This window comes from Triticum urartu, chromosome 7 (assembly GCF_003073215.2).
Source record: "Triticum urartu cultivar G1812 chromosome 7, Tu2.1, whole genome shotgun sequence".
Taxonomy (NCBI): domain Eukaryota; kingdom Viridiplantae; phylum Streptophyta; class Magnoliopsida; order Poales; family Poaceae; genus Triticum; species Triticum urartu.
In genome coordinates this window covers 366,319,576-366,326,412 of record NC_053028.1, presented here as the reverse complement: position 1 = coordinate 366,326,412, position 6,837 = coordinate 366,319,576, and the positions used below count along the sequence as shown (strand labels likewise).

The 6,837-nt window shown below is 46.7% G+C and overlaps 1 long non-coding RNA gene across 1 annotated transcript; it reads left to right on the top strand.

Moving 5' to 3' along the window:
- The first annotated feature begins 698 nt into the window (after positions 1 to 698).
- On the top strand, positions 699 to 4,191 carry LOC125525646. Its single transcript, XR_007291378.1, has 2 exons — positions 699 to 962; positions 3,602 to 4,191. It is a non-coding gene; the product is annotated as an uncharacterized LOC125525646 (long non-coding RNA).
- Positions 4,192 to 6,837: the final 2,646 nt, after the last annotated feature.

The following is a 6,837-nucleotide window of genomic DNA, read 5'->3' as shown; positions in this document are numbered from 1 at the left end:
TGCATATTTAGAATTGTAACCCTTTCGAATGAGAGACGTTGTGGCACCTTGATGGTTAAGCTACAGTAAACCCCTGCTAATGATGCCAGGTCATCATAATTTAAATTTTGCCAAACCTCACTTGTTTCAAACTAAGTTTAAATTCAAATTCTTATAACAAGTCAAATTATAATTTCTTAAATAGTGAATTAAAATACTCAAAAGGCTGTAAATATTCACTAGCTAATCAACAAACATCAACCAAAATTATTGGGAATGTTTATATGCCTCTAAGATAATTAAAGCAGGAGCAAACAACATTTAAATTAACCTTTGAAAAATAAACAAATATTTATTCTTTTCAAAATGATTTGAAACCTTGTGTGCAGCTCCATTATATGACCCAATATTTATGTGCCAAATATTATTTTTCAAGAAAATTCATTTGATAGCTGAAACTAAATAGAAACATGAGCTAATAAATTAGAAACAATTTAAAAAAAGAGGGGAAAGGCTGCACTGTGCACTTGGCCCAGCCGCACAACAGTGCAACCCAGCCCAACTTGCCCCCCTCCATCGTCCTCCCTGTTCACCGAGTGTGCTGGACGCCGGCTGTGCGTCCATGCCGCGGATCCGCCGCGTGGCGGCCATCCAGACCACCTGGCACCCTATAAGGTTGTCGTTGACCTCTCTGGCCAAACCTTAGCTCCCAAATCCCCTTTCCCCTCTCGGTTTCTTCCTCCCCTTGCAAATCCGAGAGCTCCATGGCCGCATCAGCGTCGAAACCGTGGCCAACGAGGCCCATTCGCCGCTCCACCGCCTTCTGCAGCTCTGCCGCAGTCGTCTTCACCTCCTCTACCACTGGATCGAGGACGAGGAGCCACATCGGCGTCTCCCCGCGTCATCACCTTCTCTTACGGCTGCCGCTCGATCCGCCGGTATCATCATGTCCCTGACCTCACCATTGGCCCCTGCGCTCCCCTGTGAGGCCCCCCTCTGCTCCCCGCTCTCCCCCTTCTGAACCCCCTTCATTCATCGCCGTTTGCGCCTGCGCCCAGTCCCCATGCTCGCCGCGACCGAGCCGCGCCCGTCCGCTTCTTCAGCCGCCTGCCGCGCTCAGGCCTCGCCCGCGCCCGCGTGCGCGTGGCCGCGCCCCTATTCGACCGATGCTGCTGCTGCTCTCTGCTCGTCCGCCCATACCTGCTGCCGCCGCTGCTTCTGTGTCGCTGATAGCCGCCGTCGCCCGCGCTCGCCTAGACGCCCGCTACCCTTGCTGCTCTGCTGCTGCCTGCAGCCGCGCTCACCGCCCGCACCCAGCGGCTCTCCTGGACGCGCTCTCTGCGACACTCCGCGCTGCCGCACACACCCGCCCCTGTCGCGGCCGCCTGCGGTCGCGTTGGCCGAAGCCCATCACTGCTCAGCTCGTCGCCGTCGTCGCTACACACCACCTCCGGCCACCCCGCGGCCACCACCCGAACCGCGCGAGCCCTAGCTTCCCAACGCGCCCACCCACGTTTCCTTCCATCAAGGGAACGGCGGGAAAGCCAACTCCGGCACCTCGGCTTGACGCCGGCGGTTAGCCACCATTAACTTGCTGACGTGTCACGTCATTAACGCCTAACTAACCCCCTCATGTGTCACTGATATAGGGCCCCACCATTAATTAAACTAAATTAACTACTCTATTTAGTATCCATGTCAATAACATATGGGTCCCACCATTCACTATTCACTCATTGACCAGTCAGCGTTGACGGTTGACTGGGCAGTCTGCCGGGCCCACTGACCCCACATTTAAGCCTCTGTGGCTAGCCCACAGTGGGTACACTTAGCACTTTCTATTTATTTTTGAATTAATACTAAATCTAGGAATTTTTAGAATATGTTTAAAACTTTGAAAATTAATATAAAACAATCCGTAACTTGGATGAAAATAATTTATATATGAAAGTTACTAAGAAAAATATGACGAATCCGAATATGCCATCAGTTCGTCTGTCACATGCCTCTAGCAATGCGAACATGGATCCGTCCCCTTTGATTCATCTGTCCGAAAAATACCAAACGTCGGGAAAACTTCCCCAGATGTTTTCCCTGTGAGTCTATAATGTGTAGCACTGCGTTAGGTCACCCCTAGCACATCGTTTTGCTATGTCGTGCTTTGTGATGCTATTGTTTGCTCTGTTATTTATTTATTTCCCCTTTGTTGCTTCTTTTTCGGTAGACCCCGATACCGCGATAGACCCCGTGACCGTTGTTGACCTGGTGATCGACTACTTCACCTTTGTGGGTCTGTATCCGTCTATAGAGCTTCCAGGCAAGCAAACCCCTTGATCATTCCGACATCGCCCATTCCATTATCTCTTTTGCTTGCATTAGATTTTGCTACTGCCTACTGTACTTGATTGCTTCTATTCTGATGCACAGCCTGCTCTTGTAACATGCTCTTGTACCTTACCTACTTATCCTAAACTGCTTAGTATTGTTTGGATAGTGATCCATCAGTGACCCCTCACCTTGTCCGAGTTGCCCCCGCTTGATGATAGATGACACGATCAACATGATCGACTTCCAGAGCCCGACACATCACATCACACCCCTTAGTTGTACAAATCTGCAGAGCTACTATCGAGTGATAAGGGTGATACCTCGTATAGCACTTTCTGATGTTAAGTCTGTACTCTGTAGTGTAGCTAATCGTTCGTGGTCTTCGAGGGTGATTCCTCCTTCACCACTCCCGATAACGACTATGTCGTGCAACCCCTCAAGTGTGGACCATCGAGGGTGATTCCTCCAAGTCCACCTTGATGGTTACATCGAGTGGGAATCCATCGAGGGTGATTCCTCGGGTTTCCCCTTGATGTTATGGGCACACGGTTACTTTGACTTTACCACATAACCATGTTACTAAAGTCGGGTCGGCCCTGAGGGGTACCCGTGAGTTGATGTGTAGTCGGGTTGACCTGGAGGGTACCCGCGAGATTTTTACGTGGCACAGCCGGGCATTTCGGGCCCTTGCCGCAAGTCCACGAGACGGGGCGACGGGGTCACATGATCGTGAGTCTCCGCTCGTTACCGCGCACTCCCAAGACACTAACGAGATTGGGTATTTGATCTGAGTTGGCCACTGGCCTATATGCACTAACCACCATGCGGGAACAGTTATGGGCACTCGACGTTGTAGTATCAGCCGAAGCTTTCCAAACGTCAGCGACTGAGCGGTGTGCGTCAGGTTGGACCGCGTAAAGCACCCTCCTTTGTAATGGAGGCTTCGAGGTCTGCTCACCAGCCGCCCATGCAACATGAAGGTGTGCAACAGGCGATGGGCCCAAGACCCCTGTGCGCATAGGATTCAGACCGGTGTGCTGACCTCCCTGTTGGTCCTAGGTAGGACTGCAACGTGTTGATCTTTCGAGGCTGGGCATGACCTAGGAAAGTGTGTCCGGCCAGAGTGATCGAGCATGTTGGGTAATGTGGTGCACCCCTACAGGGAGGTTAATCTATTCGAATAGTCGTGTCCACAATAACAGGATGACTTGGAGTTGTATTTCGATCTTTACAACTAGAATTTGTTATTGAGATGTGGATTGGATGTGATGGCTCTGAGGTTGCTTTCTCGCAGGGAGTTGAGAAAGGATGTCTGGGCGTTAATGCTACAACATGCTTGCTTTAAAAAAATGCTATTCTGCACTCTTCTAAATGCTGCAAGATGGTGGCTTCAAGAAGATGCTAGTCTTTGATAGGCAAGGCTTTCCCCTCTATTATGGCATTATGCAGTTTAGTCCACAGATACTACCCATTTCTTTGATATCGATGCATATGTAGTGTAGATCCTTGCTTGCGAGTACTTTGGATGAGTACTCACGGTTACTTTTCTCCCCGTTTCCCACCTCTTTCCATTCTTCTCTGATGCGGCAACCAGATGGTGGAGCCCAGGAGCCAGATGCTACCAGTGACGACTACTACTACCCCAAAAGAGCCTACTACTACGTGGAGACCGCTGGCGTCCAGGAGTAGTTAGGAGGCTCTCAAGCATGGGCCCTTGCCTTTTTTATCGTTTTTGTTGTTTGTGCTAGCCTTCTTAAGGCAGATCTTGTTTAACTTATGTCTGTACTCAGATATTGTTGCTTCCGCTAGCTCGTTTGTTTTCGAGCTGATGTATTCAAGCCGTCAAGGCCCCTAGCTTGTTATATAAAGCTTGTATTATTTTAATTTGGGCCTAGAGTTGTGTTGTGATATCTTCCCATGAGTCCCTGATTTTGATCGTACACATTTGCGTGTATGATTGAATCGGGGGCGTCACAAGTTGTTATAAGAGCCAACTGCCTATAGGTAGCCCCCTTTCCAACTCCTTGACGGAAGTTGAGTCTAGTCTTTGGAAAAACTTTTACTAACATTGTTGTGTGGCTTACGGGCCACATCACAATTGGGTGGTATTAGGATCTTTTATTCCTCGTCATTACTCTGGGAATCTGATCTCTCTTCTATTAGGGTTAAAGATTTTACTAACTCTAACTCTAGGTTATCGTAACTACTTTCTCCCAAAGAGCCCTTCATTCCAGATGATCGCCTGCTTCATCAGAAGATTCCGAAGATACTTTCCGATGGATCCTTCGTGTATCCAAAGTCTGACCTTTACTTGATGACCATGTCAATGCTATCCCGAAGCATGTCTGTGGTACTCGAATCATCAATAGGAACATCAAAATCACAATGACAAGTGTCTCCTGATCAATTATCCAAACATCGATTATGGGTAAACATCATGATTCTCCTTGCCCCTTTTATTTAAAGGGTTACGTATTTGCCACCCTGACAGGTATATCATGCTTTACTCTTCCTTGGGCAGGATATACTCTAAATACTTGGGGTATAAACACATTTTCCTTTCCATTTTTTGTTTAACCTTTCTTGTGATTTATATGATCTAAGCAATAATAATCCCCTGCTTATGTAAGAACCTCGGTGTACCACTCTATCAGAAAGACCTTGTTACTACTGTTGATGACATTCTGGTAACCGCTGGTGGACGAGAACTTTGCCTATTGGTCCGCCTTGTTTCAATGAGCATGAAAATGGTTCTCTTCGCCCCCTCCCTTGGTACCGATGTTGTTGCCGACACAGATGACAAGCTATCCTCTAATATGGCTTGCTATCATGACCGTGCAAAATGTCGGCGCCCTTCCTACTTTTAACCCACATGGTGGGCCCAAAACCCACAGTTCCACAGGATCGAAACCTGACTCTCATGTACACCCTATTTCCAGTGTTATTACCCACGCTTGGCTTTGTAGGTAATTCACGAACCACCTTCCTACAGATCTATTTTTGTATCTGATGCAATAGTATTCCCGTTGCTCTAGATCACTTTCACACTCTATTCCAGGCAACGAATGATTGCCTATCCACTTGCAACTTCTTACCATACCTTCTTACTTTGCTCTCGATGTATTTCTTGGATTTCAGCTCGAGAGATGCCTCTATGCCTCATTCACTGAGATAGCCCCTAGGTACCTAACATGTGTCGAGCTCCGTCCTTCCCGAGTCCCCCCTTATCTTTTCGGTAAGTATGATGAAGATCCGGAAGGAAGAACGACAACTTCATCATGATGCATTGATGCAGAGAAATGAAGACATCAATGAAAGGGAACAACTTCTTCGAGAAGAACAATCAACAACGAGAAGATCCGTTAGAATTTCATAACCAGAACTTTCCCCCTTACTCCACCTATTAAATCTCGGGATGAGATTTCTTGTAGTGGAGGAGATTTGTGGCACCCCGACAGTTAAGCTACATTAAACCCCTGTTAATGATGCCAGGTCATCATAATTAAAATTTTGCTAAACCTCACTTGTTTCAAACTAAGTTTAAATCTTATAATGAGTCAAATTATAATTTCTTAAAATAGTGAATTAAAAATGTTCAAAAGGTTGTAAATATTCACTAGCTAATTAACAAACATCAACCAACATTATTGGGAATGTTTATATGCCTCAAAGATAATTAAAGCAGGAGCAAACAACATTTCGATTAACCTTTTAAAAATAAACAAATATTTATCCTTTTCAAAATGAATTGAAACCTAGTGTGCAGCTCCATTATATGACCCAATATTTACGTGCCAAATATTATTTTCAATAAAATTCATTTGATAGCTGAAACTAAATAGAAACATGAGCTAATAAATTAGAAATAGTTTAAAAACGAGGGGAAAGGTTGCAGTGTGCACTTGGCTCAGCTGCACTACAGTGCAGCCCAGCCAAACTTGCCCCTCCATCGTCCTCCCTGTTCACTGAGCGCGTTGGACGCCGGCTTTGCGTCCATGCCGATGTCGCGGATTCGCCGCGTGGCCAACATCCAGACCAACCAGACACCCTACAAGGTCATCGTCGACCTCTCTGGCCAAACCCTATGTCGAGACCCCGATCCTAAGTCACACCGATCTAGCATGTAACACAACATATCACTTTGCGACCTCACGCACGGTATTCCCACGACTGCAGCCTTACCTAGGCCGGGACCGCTGGTGCCTTTTGGCTCATGTATATGATAGTGTCGCTAGCATCCATATGACAGAGAACCCGGGCCGACATGACTAGTCGTAAACCCAAGGTGGCATAAACTTACATGGAGAGGCATATGATACGCCTCCAACGTATTTATATTTTTTACTGTCCCATGCTATTATATTATCTGTTTTGGATGTTTAAAGGGCTTTAATATGCACTTTTATATTATTTTTGGGACTAACCTATTAACCGGAGGCCCAGTGCCAGTTTCTGTTTTTTTGCCTATTTTAGTGTTCAACAGAAAAGGAATATCAAACGGAATCCAAACGGAACGAAACCTTCGCAAGG